Consider the following 20,293-nt stretch of genomic DNA (forward strand, 5'->3'; position numbering starts at 1 on the left):
TTCTATAGAAGCAATATGATATTTTCTGTCTTGTTATCTATCCCTTTCTTAATGATTCCCAACATTCTGTTTGCTTTTTTGACTACCACTGTACATTGAGTGGATGTTTTCAGAGAACTATCCACAATGACTCCAAGATCTCTTTCTTGAGTGGTAACAGCTAATTTAGACCCCATCATTTTATAGGCAGAGTTGAGATTATGTTTTCCAATGTTACATACCACAGTTAGTAGTTCTGCAATTTCATATGAGTTCCTACAGAACTCTTAGGTGAATACCATCTGGTCCTGGTGATTTATTACTGTTTAATTTATCAATTTGTTCCAAAACCTCCTCTGTTGACACCTAAATATGGGACAGTTCCTCAGATTTGTCACCTAAAAAGAATGGCTTAGGTGTAAGAATCTCCCTCACATCCTTTGCAGTGAAGACCAATGCAAAGAATTCATTTAGCTTCTCCGCAATGATCTATCTTCCTTGAGTGTTCCTTTAGCACTTTGATCGTCCAGTGGCCCCACTGGCTGGTTGGCAGGCTTCCTGCTTCTGATGTATTTAAAAAAAAAAATTGCTACTAGTTTTTGAGCCTTTGGCTAGTTGCTCTTCAAATTCTTTTTGGGCCTGCCTAATTATAGTTTCATTCTTGACTTGACAGAGTTTATGCTCCTTTCTATTTTCCTCAGTAGGATTTAACTTCCAATTTTTAAAGGATGCCTTTTTGCCTCTAACCACTGCTTTTACTTTGTTGTTGAGCCATGGTGGCACTTTTTTGGTGCTCTTACTAAGACAAGTCGCAGAGGGCTTTTCATCTTCAAAGTGCTTCACAAACCTGCATGGCTCACTGCTGCTTTAGGAAGATAATTACTGTGATGCAGGCAGTGTGGATTTGCATAAGTGAGAGCGGACTTTCGATCTAATTTTAGGGAACTGAACAGAAGGCAACACTAGAGCTGGAAAGAAAATTTCCACTAAAACAAACTTTTGATTTGAAAAAAAAAAAAAACAGGTGGGATTGGGGGTGTGGGGGCAGAATTTCACAACATTTTCTGACTCGCTCAGGAACACACACATACATGGGATTACCATACATAACACCAATTATCACCCATTCAGTTGTGATGACCCCATCACAAATTGTGAGCAGGATCTGAATCTCAGACCTTCAATGCCAAAGTATAGACCTCTACCACTTAAGCTAAAAGAGTAACTATTAGCTAGTAGTAGGTGAGTTTTATCCTCTATGTAGACCATCCACTAGAGGGGGACAGACACTTTACCAGCTGGTTACACAAGGTATACCGATTATATTTGGAGCTGGCTGGCTCACCATTTGGAAAATTTCAGTGAAAATGTGTGTGGGGGGGAGGGGGGGTGGAATATGGTTCCATTGAAATTTTTGGTAGAGCATTTTTACTTTGTCAAAAAATTCAAAACTGAAAATGTTTGGTTTTCAGTTTTCCAACAGTCGAAATAGTCCACAAAAATTTCATTTAGTTCAAAATCCAATTTTCTGTCCAGAAACAAACCCCAAATGTTTCCATAGGAAATATTTGACCAGCTCTAATTATACTCCACCAGCCCCACACAGTGATGGGAAATCTGACCCTCTTGAGGAAAAAGGTAGAAAACGTACTGCAGTGGTCCCCTAGTCAGGGTAAGACATTTATGTTTACACAGCACCTGTCATTGCATTTTATACTAAGGAATTATCACTCTAGAACATTTGCAAATGATTTTAAAAACAACATTCACCTTTTTACAGTTGATTTTTTTACCCCCCTAACAAGAAGCAAACATGTATCAGCAGCATTAGACAGAACACATATGCTGTGGTATGTTGAGGACTCCGTTGGAATTACAATCTATCACTTTTCGAGTGTGTGTCAAGGGGGCAGGCCCAGTTGTCCTTGCAGGCCAAGGGGCTCTGTAGGGAAGCATGTGATCAGAATCAATCTGGAACAAGGTGAGGGTGAGTTGTGCCTCGCTGTCTTAGAGAGCAGCCTGCTTTGTCACATTCTGTTTTGGTTACTGCAGGGTATTGTTCTGGATTCTATGAATAAAAGCAGTGAAATGTTGCAGCCCTCCAACTTTTTTAAATATAACTTCTCTGTGGCCATGCCATGAGCATCTCTCTCTCTCACACACACTCTTTCTGTTCTCCCTTTCTTTGGGAGATAATGCCCCTTGCTGCCCGTCCAGCTATGTTCCAACTCAAATGAGTATTTATAACTTCCAGATAGAGTGGATAACGCAAAGCTTTAATATGACTGAGAAATCTCCCCCCACCACCTCCTCTCTCTCTCTCCTCCCCCGACCCCCTCCCCCAGATAATAAAACTTGGATCTCTTTAGGGACAGACATCTTCCCCCATATCCCAAATCAGTGGCTGGCATCTGAAGGAGCCCCTCTTTTAACAACACCATGCTGTCAGCGTTTGAGTCTGTCAAACCACACTCACTCTCCACCCACCCACCCCCTGTGGTTGGCTCAAGGCTCTGAGTCCCATTAGGGAGTGCTGCTAGAGTAGCTTGATTTAGAAGATAATGGAAGGTACAAGAGGAAATCCTTCCAAGTGGTAGGTTTAAGGAGCAGAACAAGCATGGATCCTGGCAAAAGCTGTGGCGTGGTTGCCAAGAAACTCTATATGATGCAGGTGCAAATAGTTTTTTTAAATTCAGGCTCATTAAAATATGTATTTTGCAAAGGGGATTAAATTAAAACATCTGGAAACTGGGGGAAGAGTGAAGGGGGAGGAGAACATAGTGTATGTGAGAGAGAGTTTCTCTCAGTTTCCAGTTTGAAAGTAGATTTGAAGGCCCCTGACTTCATCAGGATCCATAATTGTGGGAAAGTAACCTGAAGATGCCAAACAACAGGAAATTACCAGAAGAATCTGTCAGCACAATCAGCTGCTATTTTCATTGTTCTTTGGCAAATTTATACACAGTCGGGAACACCTGGGCTGGCACGCAGCCCGGGTTTGACTAATTGCCAGGGGAGAGGAGCAGTCATTTGTCTTCGGTGGGGTTTCCTACGCTCGCTCCTCAAAACATGTGGTTTCACTTTTCCCCTCTCTCTGCAGGAAATGGCAGGACAGTGAAACGCAGAATAAATGAGTTCGATTCCAAGAGGTTGCCTCCTCAGAGGCCACTCCAAAAATAACTGTCTTGTGAGAGGCTGTTAATAACCAAGATTCTATATACTGTCTTCAGCAAACAACATTTCAAAGGCACACTGTTCCTTTTCTCCCCAGACCCGATGTACATTAAAAACATGGTGGGGGGAAAGATGACAATGAAGGAAAAAGCAGCTCAATAATAAGAGTCCTCCGTACATTTCAAGCAGGATTCACATGCTCTTCAAACTGCCTTGCAAAATTCTCCTCACTTTGGGCAAACTTAGCTTTTCTTGAATAGCTGCTTTTCCACCATTACTTTAAGATGGGCAAATAAATTTAGTTAACGGGCTGGTAAAAATTTCATGGTTGTCAAGCGGCTTTCTCTCTCTCTCTCTCTCTCTCTTTTTAAAAAAGGCATCATTCCACTTTTAAAAAGAGTTTGAGCCAGATCCTCAATAGAGTTACACCGGGCTATACCAGCTGAGGATCTGTCTCTATTGAATTTAGGGCCCAACACTTACTAGAATAAGTGTTCTCGGATGATTCACAGTAACAAGCTCCGCTCAGAGTAATAAGCGTTTGAAAAATAAGGCATTTAGTTTCTACTCCTTCTATTTCAGGGATCCACGTCTGACTATCTGAAAGCAATACTTGATGCATGGGTCTCAGATAAAGAAAATGCAACTGAAAAAAACCCTTCCCCAAACTGAGACAACTCTTAAACCCAAGTCTTGAAACGTAGATTTTAAAAAATATGCGACAGACAACAGAAGAGTCCCAGCAATCACCTGCATTATAGCTTTATCTCTGCGGAGACGTTGGTTTTGACATTGTAAGACTGCACTTTAAAAGATCACCTCTTTACAAGAACCACCTGTCTAAAGCGACAGCTTTTTCCTTTAACTTCAGAACATATTTTTAAGGTTAACATACCACTAAAAAAAAAAAATTGTTCCTCCCATCACCACCAATTCTTAACAATCCAGGCTAAGATACCCCTTACATGTAGCAAAAACATATTTTAATATATTCCTCTTTCAGACCTATAGTGCCTTCTAATTTAATTGCATCATATTTTAACGTTTCAGACTGGGCAGTGTGTTTTATATTGAAGTGTATAACCGCATTTGGTATATTTTCACCTGAATCTTGTCCAAATCTTACAGCGATTTAGTGTCCTGGCACCGTGACAACCAAGAATCAACTACTTTTAAATGCCTTTTTTTTTTTTAAACATACAGCAGATTATCATTAGGCTGGGTGAAGGCGCTGGGGAGGGGGGGAACATTTGGGTTTGATTTGGTTTCAGTTGCAGACTCCTTACTAGAGCAGAGCTGAATTGTAATTCTAAAGTGACCCACCTTTTCTTTCCTTTCCCCAACAAAAGGTGAAAGATATGATGGAACATTTTACAATATGCAGCATATCAGTTATCAGCACTGATAGAGTTTGGAATTGGCTTAATTTCTCTACAACTGAGATGTTTTGACATGTTTATTTGTTTAATTTGTTTATTTTGACTAGCTCTGATTATAATTGGCAGCAATGAACAGAATTAACATTAGACAGTGTCTTAGACTTGTCGGTTACAATAATGCAAAAGGCATGTGAAGACAAATCCTCGGAATAAGAGACAACAGAGTTGGGTCCAGCTGCAGCACGGCTTTATTACCGGTTCAGGGGTGCGGGTGTGGGAGGGAGGGAGTGAACAGTGTTGGGGTTACATGGGAATTTTAGGGGAATTGCTAAGCTCCCATTGACTGCAGTAGTGGAAAATCAGGCCCTTCTAGATACTAACAATAGAACACTCTTTAAAACAAAATGACTTACTATTTACACTTGTAAGGCCCAATCCAAAGCACACGAGAGACTTTTAAATTATTCCATTGGATCAGGCCCTAGATGAATAGGATAAATCACACACAGAGTGCATTTCTTCTTTTACATAGCATGGGCCTAATCCTGCAATGTACTGAGCACCATTAACTCCCACTAATGGTAAATGAGTGTTAAGGCTGCTCAGCACCTCCCAGGATTTGGCCACGTATTGACCCTTTGCAGTTCATTCAGCTTGGGGAAGGAAGAAAGCCCAGTTTTACTATGTTAATATCCCTTTCCAGGCTCTCTTGGACTAGTATGTGCTGCCTGGGTTCACAGCGCTTTAATTTTTTTTTTTTTTAAATTGTTCTCATTGAAATAAAATTAAGGTGAAAAAAAAATTTCTTCAAAAACCAGGCTCGGTAAATCCTTTTTTCTTTAAGCCACAAAGATCTAAATGTCAGACTTAAATTCTGTTAACAGCATCCATTCAAAACTGACAAAAAGCAAGAAAATTCAGAGCCATGTCATCCCTCACAAGGCTATTCTGCCGTGATATTGCAGCCCATATGTTCCACAGTATCACACTTCTCAGCGCCACGTAGGTAAACGGCAACGCTAACAAATCCCCTTCTGTGCATGTAGACAATACAGCATGTGGGTGATAAATCCAGGGTCCCAACTGGCTGAGTTTATTTTCTACCCTTCAGACTGCTCTGGTTAGGTACAGAACACCTAATCCCTGTAGTTGTTCATGCTCCTCAGATCCCAAGTCATGGTCCCAGGTTCCACAGCCAGAAGAGGTTTGAATGGAAATCCCTATAGAGCAGCTGTATGAGCCAAAGGGGTTGCTACTGAGCAACTCCAGGTTCACCAAATCTGCGAGTTCCCCCAGAGGTTGCTCAGCCCCTGCCAAGCCGAAGATCAAATACTGCATCCAGATTGCTCACCTGGCTCTGGGAAGACACGGGGTCAAACTGCAAAAACCAGATCTGAGAGCAGATTTCCAGTTCCCCAGTATTTGGGACTCGAAATAAAGAGGTTTAGGTGATAAAGGTGTGAAATCCAGAACTAGATTCCCGTTCCCGCTACAACATAAACATTCCGATCCAGGATCATCACCAATAAAATGTTGCTCTTACGCATCACATTTCACCATCTTACGGAGAGGAAAACTGAGGTCCGAAGAAGAGAAGTGTCTCACCCAAGATCATACGAGTTAGTTAGTCAGATGTAGGAAGAGAACTCAGGAGTCCTGACTCCTAGTCTTGTGCTTTTGACATATGACCAATCTTCTCATTTTGCTAGTTTTGGGCATTACCTTTGGGCCAGCCCTGACTAAGCTGGTATAAATTCTAAGTGCAATTATTAGTAGTAGTAGCAGTAGTAAGTATTAAGGTGACACATTGAGGCCCTATTGTATAAACACATAATGAGAGACAGTCCCTGCCCCAAAGAGCTTACAATCTAATTAGAGACAATAGACAAAGTGGAAGAGGGCAATAAGTCGGTGACGGATTTTGATTAGTATTAACCATATGAACACAGAGGCAGCTGTAGACCTAGCCTCTCTGAAAAACAAGTTCTCTACATAATCTACCACTAATTATCCATGAGGCACAAAGATGCTTTGCTCATATTTGCAACAAAATATTTTCCCAGCGTGTCACGTTATTATGTGTGAGCTTCTGCTAAGAGACCATATGTGCTGCAGTGCAGGGGGCCAAGTTAAGGTTGTTGCGTGCGCACCAAGTACCCAGGGCTCACATGGCAGAATGGGTTCGCTTGTGTTACCTTTGCTCACTTGCTTCGTACTTTTAATTATTAAAAGGTGACCTGAAAATGCTTTCCCTCTGCCAAGCCCTACGTTCAGGTTCCAGGGTCTCGCCTGCAGCCATTGATAATATCACTAACACCTACAGTACATAGGAGACTTGGGCTCCTTTACACAGACTTGCTCTAGGTGTCAGTGATGTCAGCAGCTGGAGGAGAAGGAAACAGAAAAGGATACAGCAAGAGAGATATCCAAAATCAAATCATGGGCCCAATCCTGCAACACACAGAGCAACCTCCCTGGTTCTGGAGTGGAAGATGCCCAGGTTCAGGCCCTACTTAACTGAAAATCAGTTTATTCTTTATCTTGTGGTAAACTCTGTTTATTTATACCCAATTCCACACAAATGTATATACCTACTGAAACAAATTTCAAAAACTTTAATTATTCTTATAATAAACTGGTCAGAATGATTCTCCATTGAAACAAAAAACTGTTATGTTGCAACAATGCATAGGACAGGATCTCCGTTAGTTAATATACAATAATCATTTACCATATCAGCTATAAAAAACTTCATGCACAATTTTGAGACGTAAGTGGAATTCAGCTGGTGCTTAGGCCCAGGCTGGCTCTCGTCCCGGGGTGAACTGCACCCTAAACAGGACTTTCAAAGCTGATCTTCAACTGTAAAATATATACTTGGCCATTTGCACTGCTCTGGTGATTTCAAAAATCAAATCATCCAATAAGGCAACAGAAACAAAAACACATCATTAATGTAACTCACCAAACATGGCACAAGCTGCAAATACCTATAATGAATTCATGAAGACGCGAGAACCAAGAGTTATTTGTTTTAAAAAATAAGTTCAACTGGCAAATGTATCTGAGAATTCAGGGATCAAAAATATATATATATGAAATTTAAATGAAATAAGCTACTTGTGGCAAATGATTTTTTTAGCTCTACTTTGTAGCCCCAATCCACTCAGTGCCAATGCTTATTAATAATAATGAAAGCTAACTGGCTTCAAATGAGATAAGAATCTTATTTTGTTGATTTCACAGAGTGTATTTGGGTTACACTTGATAATACAGTGACTAACTACACCACAAATCCGGTGTAATTACACTGTTGTCATGCTTTTTTGATAGGTAATTACCACTCATTCATTTAACTGGAAGGTTAATTGTATTACATAACTACTTGTTATTACCCCCTTTGCTTTCATTTTTAATACATGTAGAACTTGAACCTGGGTTCATTAACTACACTGTATTTACACTTAATTCGCTCTCAGTGACATGCTTAACGTAGCTACGTAGTAATTGCATGCATCAAAACGCATACCAACAGTGTAACTACACTGTAACTACAGTGTTCTTGCATCCACTGTACTGTAAAGAGCAATCCTTTATTTAAGGCTGGTGAGTGGTCAACTAAGTGTCTTGGAGGAAGGAAATCTCTGTTTGGACATAGAAGAAGTATGCCGCATGGGTAGCGAAGGTGGAAGGTACCCCACTACTATACCTGAAACATCTTCTAGAAACACCACATTTAGGGGTGAAAACATGGCCCATTCAGCCCAAGGTCTCCAATAAGTGTCACCTATAGTGTTGGTTTTCTGATGTAGATGTGCATCTACTAGGAACTAGGCTGAGCCCCATCAACACATCTCACACGTGCCAATGACCTGCTATCTGACAGTGGCAACTTTTGCCCACTGTGGAGGAGATTTTAAAAAAATAGCTCATGATTCTGGGTGCCCAGCTTGAGACACACTAAAGCAGCCTGATTTTCAGCCAATGGGTGCTCAGCTGCTTCTGGAGATAAGGCTCTTTGAAGCACCCAAAATTCAATAGTAACTTTTTGAAAATCTTGGCCCATGGTCTTGGCTGGATTCAAATGGGTGATGGAAAAAGATTTTATAACACCCTAAACAAAGCCTCTGAACTGCCCAGTGCCTCTACCTTGGTTAACTCCACTGTAGGATTGCAGTGTAGCTCATATTTAAGTAAGTACACAGCTAGTAGATATCTGGTACCTCTACACAGGCCAAATCGTGTTCAGATTCTTCATTGTCTAGGAATCGACGGGTCTTCTCCTTTGAATAAGGTGAGCAGGTTTTGGCTTCATGGTGAAGAACGAGATCACCAGCTGTGCATGTTCTGTTTAAATATTCAGCCATTCTTTCAGTGGAAGATTCATCTGCCATGTCCCTTGGTGCTCTCCAGTCTAATTATTCAAGACTATTTTCCCCCCACTCCGAACATCTATTGTTTTTAAAGTGACAGCACAAAGCTCAGTCTAAATAATGAAAACCACAAGATAGGCTCCATTGCAAATCATCACTGCATTAGGTGGCATTTGCGACTCCTGCCCCATACTTCTGTAGAGCACTGGATGGGAGAGAATGGTCTCAAGCCTACATTACAGAATCGTCTCACAGACAGCTTTTACTCTCCAGTGAACAGTTCTTTAATTCCCCTGAAGACAAAAATGAAATACTCTGTTGGCTCTCGTGACAGAGCATCTTGGAAGATATACATGCCTGAGCAAAGGTGTTCTCGTTATGCTCTTGCAGGGGGAAACTACATAGTTCATGTTTTCAATTTCCAAGACTACACCACTATACTTAGGTAGCATCTATCATTCAAACACATATATGTGCTTTAAAAAACAAGCTCAAACCATAATAAATAATACCACTTACGTAGCACCTTTCATCCGCACACCTCAAAGCATTTCACAAAGGCGGGTCAGTATCATCCCTAGTCTACAGATGGGAAACTGAGGCACGGGTGTGTTTAGTGACTTGCCCAAGTTCACACAGCACATCAATGATAGAGGCAGGAATGCAAACCAAATACTCTGACTCCAGTCATTAGACAACAGTCCCATCCATGCAACAAACAATGCTACATGCATGATGGAAAGTAGGGGGAAATACCCATAAGGAAATGTATTCCAGCTGCAAACTTCCAAAGAGGTTTTCAAGTAAGAGAAGACAACATTTGACACTGTCTATTTAAACAAAGGAAGCACTTTGTACATGTATCAGACAGCTCTCCATAGAGTTCAAGGCAGCAAAGGTTGCCAGATACTGTACCTTTAAATAAAGTAACTAAAGACAACGTGAAAGCACCTAACCCGAAGACTGCGGTTGAAATGAGAATGGAAATCTCTGTATGTAGCTGTCTGTTGCCATCTAGTGGACAACAACTGAACATGTCAAAGTCAGAGCAATACCAGTTCGGAGTCCCCTTCTGGATAAAATTCTGTAAGCTTTTCAAGAGGATTACCTCCCAGCTACTGTCCTGTCACATTATTAGCTGCCTGGTGTTTGTTTTAAAGATAAAGAGGAATTTTCTTATTGACTGAAAAAAACTAGATAAAGAGGAGCTTGGATCAAAATTAGTGTTTTTTAAATTAATTTAAAAGATAAAATGGGGGGCAGAGGGTATATTCTACTGCCAAATGGTAAACAAAGGGTTTGCTTTGCAACTGCATGCATCAAACACTGCTGTCAAGAGTGCAACCTCTAATTGAACAGTTTAAAATGGCATTAAATTAACATAGATTAAAAACCCAGCTACAAATCTGTTTTTGTCCTTGTCAGTGGCAATTCAAGTTGCCTTCTGGTTCTTACTCTCCCATTAGAGTTTGCTCGGGGATGAAAGTGTTTAGGGTAATTTATGCAATGCCAAGTGCTGGGATTCTCAACTAGTTCCGTAAAACAGGACGTGTCTGTGTCTGCCAACCCATTTCAAGTCGCCGACGTGCAAGAGGGAGCCTGGAGAGCTAAAGCAGGGGACAATGACTGACGGCTGCTGAGACTGATCCCTGGGACGATGTATCACTTCGTCTCTCTGGGCCTCATTTTCTCCATCTGTAGAATGGAGATAATAATCCTGACTTTGCTTTGTAAATCACTTGGAGTACATCTATGCAGCAGCTGGACAGGTAATAGCCTGTTTGATTGAGCTAGCACACTAAAACGCAGTGTGGCCACGGCGGCCTGGACTGCCGCATGAGCTAGCTTTCCAAATACAGCCCTAGCCAAGACCCTAGGTATGTACTCAGGCAGCTGGCCCTTGGTGCTGCCCACACCCCCGTGGCTACAGGCTATTTTTAGTGCTCTAGCTCAGTCAAAATTAGCACGTGCACATCTACGTTAGCTGGAAATTGCACCTCCAGCTGCATTGTGGACATCTCCAGCTTGCAGATCTCCAGATGAAGAGCACTGTGTAGAAAAGTTAAATATCATCAGTCTCGAGCAAGTCACTTAGGGGGCAAATTTTCTAGAACAGCCTCTAGTTTTGGATGCCTACCTGAAGTCAATGGGAGTTGAAGGTGCTCAGTACCTGCAGAGAGGCTAGTGGGGCCAGATTTTTAAATTCAGCAACCGACAGCTCTAATTTTAGGACCCTAAATCAATCCGGCTGGATTTTTACGAGTGCTCAGTTCACGAGAGAATAATGGGAGCTGCCAAGTGTTGGCAAAGCTGGACCTAGGCACCTAAGGGCTTGTCTACGCAAAGAGAAGAATCACAAGAATGATTAACAATGAGGAGTCCTTAGACAACCCACCTTATAGTGATAAGCTCTAGGATTTCAAGCTATTTAGCTTAACAGAGAGAAAGTTAAGGGGCAGCTTGATGACAGACTAGAAGTATCTATGTGGAGAACAAATATTTGATAATGGGCTCTTCAATCTAGCAGAGAAAGGTCTAACACGATCCAATGGCTGCAAGTTGAAGCTAGACTGGCTGACAGTGCACCCCTTACTGATTTCAGAGTAGCAGCCGTGTTAGTCTGCATCCGAAGAAGTGGGCTGTAGTCCACGAAAGCTTATGCTCTAATAAATTTGTTAGTCTCTAAGGTGCCACAAGTACTCCTCTCCTTACTGATGTGCTCTAACAAACTGTTAATGCACATCAGCAGGGTACACGTGGACAGCGAGACTCATGTCCAAGCTTACTGCAAACTAACTGTTCATGCAGATGAGCCCTACATCCGGACACCCCAGAATGGAGGCACCCAAAATTAGAGCCACTTTTGAAAGTGTGGGTCTTATCCCATCCATGTCCCAGTCTGGGGAGGGTGGCTGGGCTTTTCAAAAGGAGCCCAAGGCAGTTAGGTGTCCAACTCCCCAAATCCTAGCGGATAGCACCAGCTACAGGGTGTTTGCGAGATCTAACTTGCATTTGTACCTACAGATGTGCAAAATAGCTTGACCATTACTATGTCGCATACTCCCCTTTCCTGCTGTGTTATCCAGAGATTAGCAAGTTGTGAATGTGGGTCTTTGGCAGAGCTGGCTGGCTGCTCTGAAAACAAATCATAGTTTTGGTTTAACCCAAAATAAAAAAAAAAAAATCCTGACATTTTCAGTGAACTGAAAAAGTAATAAAATAAAATAAAACAAAAACATTCATTTCAGTTCAAACAAAGCATTTAATTTGAGCTATTTTAAGCCTTATTTTTTTAAAATGAAATGAGGTCAATATAAAAAAAATGGTTGTGAATTTAAAAAAAAATATATCAAAAAGTTCCATTTAAAAAAATTCAGAAATTGTTTTTGGGCAGAGTACAACTGAAAAAATTCAACTCAAATTTGTAAAACATTTTGGTCAACCCAAATCCGCATTTTTTGCGCCCCCAAAAAAATGGTTTTGGCTGAAAATGTTTGCCCAACTCTACTATTTGGGAAAGGGACTCTCTGTTACTATAAGTCCACACCGGGCCAACCTCAATGATGTCCTAACCTCAGCGGGGACTGTAGGTGGTATTGTAACACAAATAAGTAATCATAACTATGCAGATTCAAATCCATCCCTCTTTCACCTGATGGCACATGCTTGGTGACTCTCTCTGATGGGAAAGATTGGACCAATGGCTCTTTGCTGATTAGTGAGCTACCCAAGAGTGTGTGGGCACTTGGTTTGTTACATCTTGAGGGGTTTCTGAGATTCTTTCAGAGTTCACGTAGCTCTGCTGCTCTTGTACTCATGAGCTAACTCACAGGTATCTTTAGAGAACAGACCATTCTGTAACAACACATCCTTGGGGGAATTTTCTCCTCACCCCAGTTAATGCCCAGTCTGTGCCCTGAACCATGAATGGAGATATCCCTTGTATATTTTCATCCTAGCTAATGCAGTTGCAGTTCATATTCTTATAATACAAATAGGGGACAAATCCTCAGCTGGTATAGATTGGAGTACTCCATAAACTTTAGACCACGAAAGCTTATGCCCAAATACATTTGTTAGGTCTGGTCTACACCATGGTGTCTTCACTGCGGTGTGTCAACTGCTGCTGCTCCCCCATCGACTCTGCCCGCACCTCTCGCCAAGCTGGAGTACAGGAGTTGATGGGAGAGTGCTCAGAGGTTGATTTATCGCATCTAGACTAGACACGATAAATTGACCCCCGCTGGATTGATCGCTGCCTGCCGATCCGGCTGGTAGTGTAGACATACCCTTAGTCTCTAAGGTGCCACAAGGACTCCTCATTGTTTCAACTGAACTAGCTCCCTTAACTGAGCTATGTCAATTTATATCAGCTGAGGATCAGGCCCATACATGTCTAATCCAGTTCTTAAACCTACTCAGCTCATAGCTTTGCTAACATCTTGTGGCAATGAATTCCACGGGTGAGCAATGCACATGCTGGAAAACACCAGAAATTTAATCAGAAAACCACCATGACAAGATTTCCAGCTCAGTTTTGCAGATGTTCTGGTAAGCGTCCAAACTTTGGGGTACTTATCCAAACCTAAGCTGAATTCCAAACCTTTTGAGGACCTACTCCATTGCTGTTCTCCAAACTTGTGTCCAATCTGCGATGCTAGACATTTAAAGATGTGGAAGGGTTGGGGGGGGGGGGGGGGGGGGGTGAAGGGAAGGGGGTGAATCCAGCCAGCAATATTTTTTCTGTTTTGTATCATTTAAAAAACTAGCATTAAAGGACTGAATGGAGCTCACCCGACATTTTTTAAATGTACTGTAATTTCTCAGGAAAACACTTTGTGAAAAGTAAGCAATATATCGTGGTGCATAAGTATGCGACCATAGCTTCCCCCACCATGCAAAACATCTGTGACCTTGCACAAAGGTCATTCCTGCAGTAGTGTTTCTCTTTACTTTTAAAGAAATGTCAGGCCATTTTTTATACAAGACTTATGACAGGGTGCTGTTTATTGTATCACAAAGCCACTATAACTCCAGCACGAGGAAACTGCTATTATTTGGAGAGTATATATCTTTCTGACTAGCCGTAAAGATGAAAATTAAGAAGGGTCTTTTTGCCCAGAGTGTAAGTCAGAGTCTCCCTTAACAATTCCAACATCTTCTCTGTAGTTGAAAACAGAATCATTACCAGCGCCCTGGTCAAGCTAATTAAGGATACGGGGCTTAACGGAGTTAGTGTGCATCTCTCACTGAAAATCAATGTGAACTGGCACCTAACCCTTAGAAATCCCTTCCTTAAGTGAATAGAAATGGATCAAAACCAAACTGCCAAACAAAATCGGAGGATTGGGCCAAAAGAAATCTGATGAGGTTCAACAAGGACAAGTGCAGAGTCCTGCACTTAGGACGGAAGAATCCCATGCACAGCTACAGACTAGGGACCGAGTGGCTAGGCAGCACTTCTGCAGAAAAGGACCTAGGGGTTACAGTGGACGAGAAGCTGGATATGAGTCAACAGTGTGCCCTTGTTGCCAAGAAGGCTAATGGCATATTGGGCTGCATTAGTAGGAGCATTGCCAGCAGATCAAGGGAGATGATTATTCCCCTCTATTCGGCACTGGTGAGGGCACATGTGGAGTATTGTGTCCAGTTTTGCCCCTCCTCCCCCCCCACTACAGAAAGGATGTGGACAAATTGGAAAGAGTCCAGCGTAGAGCAACAAAAATGATTAGGTGACTGGGGCACATGACTTACAAGGAGAGGCTGAGGGAACTGGTCTTATTTAGTCTGCAGAAGAGAAGAGTGAAGGGGGATTTTGATAGCAGCCTTCAACTACCTGAAGGGCGGTTCCAAAGAGGATGGAGTGCGGCTGTTCTCAGTGGCGGCAGATGACCGAACAAGAAGCAATGATCTAAAGTTGCAGTGGGGAGGTCTAGGCTGGATATTAGGAAGCACTATTTCACTAGGAGGGTGGTGAAGCACTAGAATGGGTTACCTAAGGAGGTGGTGGAATCTCCATCCTTAGAGGTTTTTAAGGCCCGGCTTGACAAAGCCCTGGCTGGGATGATTTAGTTGGGGGTGGTCCTGCTTTGAGCAGGGGGTTGGACTAGATGACCTCCTGAGGTCTCTTCGAACCCTAATCTTCTATGCTCCATAACCAGTCACACCTCTCCCGTGAACTTACGGAGTCTTGGAGTTTGAATGCAGATCTGAATTTCCTGACTCTCCACTGATGGCTGTATCAGGCAAAACCAAACCCCCGGATTCGAAACCCCTGCCCTCCAAGGCTCACATGGTGAAATATCAGATCCTGGATTAACATTTGAAAGCTAGGCCAGATCCAAATACCCCCAAACTATGGACTTGAGCCATTGACTTTAATGAGCTTTTCCGTTGGAAGGGTGGGTGTCGAAATGTGGATCTAGACGTGGATTTTGTAGCTAATGACAACACAATATAGTAGAATGTGCCTTTTAGGTGAGGCTGGTGTCATCACTGGTGTTTCATAAGCCCTTGGTTTTGTTTGAATTTTGGCTTCAGACCCCAAAACCACAAGCAAGGACTCAGATCAACCTGTCAAGGGTCAGGTTAAAAAAATAAAATAAAAATCACATATCCACAAGACCAGAGAGTTTCACACTGGTTTTGCTGCAGAAGGAAGCCCAACACCCCCTAATCTAATACCAAACAGCCCCAGGATCAAGATTAGGGTTTGTAACAAAACCAGCTGAAAACTCCACAGTGTTCCAATCATTTTACCGATGCTTTAACTGAGCCACACACAAGGGAAGTGACTCAGCCATTAGGATGGGATCTTCACACAGTCTCACTCTTGGTCTAAAGTCAGCTCCCATTGAAGTCAATGGGAGTTTTGCTATGAATTTCAGTGGGAACCGAGTCAGGCTAATGCCAAGTGCTTTTGAAAAGCTCACCCTTAATTCCTTGCTGCATCATTTCAGCTTTTCTCTAGGAGAGTGACACTCAGACTGCGGCTCGTGAGCCGCAAGTGGCTCTTTAATGGACCTCCTGCAGCTCTTTAAAGCAAATGATATTAAAACACTGAGATTTAATTATCAACAATCTAAATTATTAGCCAATCAGGATGTTTTTACTATGTTATTAAACAATGAAGATACCAACTTGCACTGTTATTAATATATAGATATATATTATTCTCACAGCAAATAACTAAATATTACCTCCACCATACTGTTTTAATATGGATCACTTGATGATTACCTGTTCTGTTCATTCCCTCTGGGTCACCTGGCATTGTCCACTGTCGGTAGATAGGATACTAGGCTAGGTGGACCTTTGGTCTGACCCAGTGTGTCCATTCTGACGTTCCTAATAGTACTATAGGAAATGAAACAATGAATTCACACAACTGTGGCTCTTTGGGTGATGCTGATCGCTAATTTGGCTCCTGACCCACTGAAGTTGGAGTATCACTGCTCTAGGAGCTGTCTTGGGCTGAATACTGGCTCTCAGAGACATCTAAAAAGCACTAAAGCCTCAAGTTGCTACAGCAGGGTATGTCATTGCTTACTCTGCACAGCAACAGGTCTTCTGTTCAGAGTTAAGACAGCATATAGCACTGATAAGCAACATCACTAGCATCATTCATCTGAAGATCTCAAATACTAGTGAATTAGGATCCAATCCCTACCTGCCTTCAACCCTCAGGAATCACTTCAACAGTGTGTGACATACAGTGCGCTTGTGGGACTGTGGAAACAGTCCTCTGAACGGCTCTGCCAAGTATCAGGGATACAACAATGGGCTCTTCGGAGCTGCTCATCACACGCTTTACAAAAGCGGCTAGGATTGTCATTCCCATTTGTAAAATGGGGAAACTTGGGCATATAGAAGTTAAACAACCTGCCTGATGTCACAGAGCCATAGGTAGAAGCCAAGCACTAAGATAGCCAGTCTCATGCTTTAACCATTAGACAACACTTCCTCTAGCAGAACACAGAGATGTGCAAACATGACAGCTGTACCGCTGTCCTCTCCAGTCCCTTCCTAAGCTTAGCCACACTCTGCTGAGATAGATACACCATTAAACAGGGTCATCACTGACACAGCAGGTGTATTGAGACACAGACATCTAACAATGCTTTAAATAAAAGGCACAGTAATAATAAATAATAATAAAAAAACTGCCAATCACCATAAGAAAGGGTGTCCACTGTGAAATTAATAATTGCCCTCCATGGACTACCTAGCATATGCCGACTGCAACCAAAGGTTCTGGTTTCATTTAAAAACACTGAAAGTTAAATTATAGCTCTTTAAAAAAAAAATCTATGCAAAAAATGTATATGCAACAATTCAAACCAAAATGGCTTAATAGACCCTGACCATAGGCTCTACCACATGTACCAGAAAGGCCAATGCAAGCGATTTCAATCAGCCACAAAGCCACTAAATAGCAATTGCCCAGCCGTAATAATTCAACAGGAGAAAACTGTGGTTCAAAAGAAATGGTGACATTTCTCTGATTGCTCAATTTGCTCTCATCTTGAATTTCATTTGCCCAAGCTTCAGAGCAAGTGGATCTTCTGGGCTAGAAGCTCGGTACATTGGATCCCTGGCGGGTACTGAGCACTTCTGAAAATCTGGCCACAATGGGAACTGCGTTAAACCTTAAAAATAAAAATCTGGCTTCTTATTTAGGTGCCTAACTGGTTGCTGAGCTCTTTGGAAAAAATCTAGCCCCACATTTCTAATGGACCCACTACCGCAAGATATGCAACTACATAATGAGGGAAGACTTTCCCCCTAACATTTTTAAGGTTCCTGATTCAGCAAAGCACATATGCACATGCTTAAGTCCATTCCCAGTCAGCAAAGCACTTAACATAAACGTGTGCTTAAATGCTTTGCTGCAGCAGTTCTCAAACTGTAGCAACCCGAGGACCCCCATTTTGAGTTAAAATTTTTGGCAGACTCCCAAGCCAGTCCCCCTCTCAGCCCCAGGCCCCACCCCAACTCCACCCCTTCCCCCAAAGCCCCACCCGACCTCTTCCTGCCCCACCCAACCTCTTCCTGCCCCACGCTCCACCCCGCCCCTCTTCTTCCCCACCTCTTTCCACCCCCTCCCTGAGCTCATCCCATCCCCACTCCTCCCCCTCCCTCCTACCACCTCCTGCATGCTGCAGAACAGCTATTCTGCAGCGTGCATGAGGCACTGGGAGGGAAGGAGTGGAGTTGATCAGCGGGGCCAGTGGCACTGGACATGACTCGTGGACCCCTGCGAGCACCCTCACAGACCCCAGTTTGAGAAACCCTGCTTTGCTGAATTGAGGCCTAAAATGCTTTTCATAATCTGAAAATGACACATTTTGTCCAAATGTAAATGTGTTGAGCAATCGTAACAACACTTTGCTCTTCTCTTGTTCCCTTCACCCAACGTTCTCTAAGAGCAATGCTCACACACGTCAACTGTGGGTATGTCTCCATTGCGTGGGGTGTGACTGCAGCCTAAGTAGACATCCTGAACTAGCTTGAATCTAGCTAACTTGGTACCGAGCTGTGGCAGACAGGGCTTCACTACAGGCTAGTGTTCCAAGTGCCTACCCAGGGTTCTGGGCAGGCTTGTACAGCCAGCCCATACAAAAGCACATGCTGCCACAACTTCCCCACTCTGGTACCTGAGCTAGCTAGGGTATGTCTACACCAGTGATTACAGTATCGACATACCCTATACTTCACAAGCCCAGCCCGCATCGAGTGTGGAAGTAATAAATCAGGATAACTTCACCCACCACAGTTGTGGAACACAGCAGCAGTTTAATAGCATGCAACCATCTGATCTGGAGTCAGATGCGCTACTGTTGCAACCACACTACAAAGCCATTTCAGCCCATCCCACCTTCCTTCCGATTGCTTGGCACACACTCTGGTTGCATCTTGTTTCAAATAAGGCCTTCGCTCCTGAAGCTGGTTCCACGCAGAGGTCGCTGCAGGATTGGGCCCTTCGATAGGATCCTTTTGGGAGCAGGGACCGCATACACTTAGGTTGCCAAGATGGCACTTAGCAGAGAGGATCCCCAACCCTGCCAAGTGCCTTTGGGCACTATTCTAATCAGATAATAGAACAATACCATATGCATTTGAAACTGCTGGGTGAGGGGCATATTTAGATATGTAGATTGTAATTACTTCAGCTGGAATTTAGCCAGGACACAAAGGTTACCCTTGCCAAAAGTGCCATGGGATGTCTATAGAGCACAGCTAGTTAGGATCTCCATTTTACTTTTAATTTTAAAAGCTGGCTCTCTCTTGCAGCAGAATGCCCCTCAGTACTGGTTCAGTATTGACTAGGGCTGGCAGAAAAACATGAAGCATTTTCCGTGACAAGTTTAAAAGGAAATGAGGGTGGGGAATGAAGGATTTTTGTTCCTTCCAAATTTTTCCATGGTATGTTCCCCATTTTTCATCATGAAAAAATATTTCCATTTGATAGGAATTTTGGGGGGGGGGGGGGGGGGGGGGGGGGGGGGCTGGTTTCCATCCTCCTCCTTTTGCCCTGTCCCCCACGACTTTTGGAAATGGGAGGAATGCAAATATGTTTTATTTCGATTACATTCAAAGCAAAGCAACATATCGACTAAACATTCCAATAATTTGAAAAGCCATTTTTTCCATCCAAAAAACCTTTTCAATGAAAATGTGGTGACCAGCCCTCATAGATTCTGGAGGAAGAACACCACCTAGTAAATCAGCACTATTCCCTAGAATGGTTAGGTGCTCCTTTGTGGTCTCCAACCCTACCACGGATCCTTCCAGATCCTACGGAGAAGCGTTACTAAGATGTTACTAACATACAGGGGAATGGAGAAACTTTCTTATGTTATGAGAGGAGACTAAAGGAACTTGGCTCGTTTAGCAAAGCAAGACAAAGGTGGAGGACGATCTAATAGCTCTCTATGGGTGCTGGTGGCCTGTGATATACAGAAAATTAGACTAGATGATCTGGTGGTTGCTTGTAGCCTTAAACTCTATGACTCTAAATACAATGAGGATTAAATGCCAGAGAGGAAGAAGAGTTGTTTAAGCTCGAGGACAATATTGGCACAAGAACAAACTAGCCAGAGATAAACTTTGGTTGGACATTAGAAGATTTCTAACCATCTTAGGAGTGAGGTTCTGGAAGAGTCTCCCAACGGGAGTAGTAGAAGGAAACAAGCTAACTAGTTTTAAGCTTGAGCATGATACGTTTATGAAGGGGATCGTATGATCTGCATTAGCAGGGACTGGACTCAATGACCAAGGAGGTCCCTTCCAGTCCTATGTTATCTTGCAAGATCCAATTGGATCACAGCTTGAGGTGGCATAGCTACAGGAATCCTGCAAAAAGCCAGTGCTCTGTGCAATACAGTT

The sequence above is a fragment of the Trachemys scripta genome, chromosome 2 (genome assembly GCF_013100865.1).
Source record: "Trachemys scripta elegans isolate TJP31775 chromosome 2, CAS_Tse_1.0, whole genome shotgun sequence".
Taxonomy (NCBI): Eukaryota; Metazoa; Chordata; order Testudines; family Emydidae; genus Trachemys; species Trachemys scripta.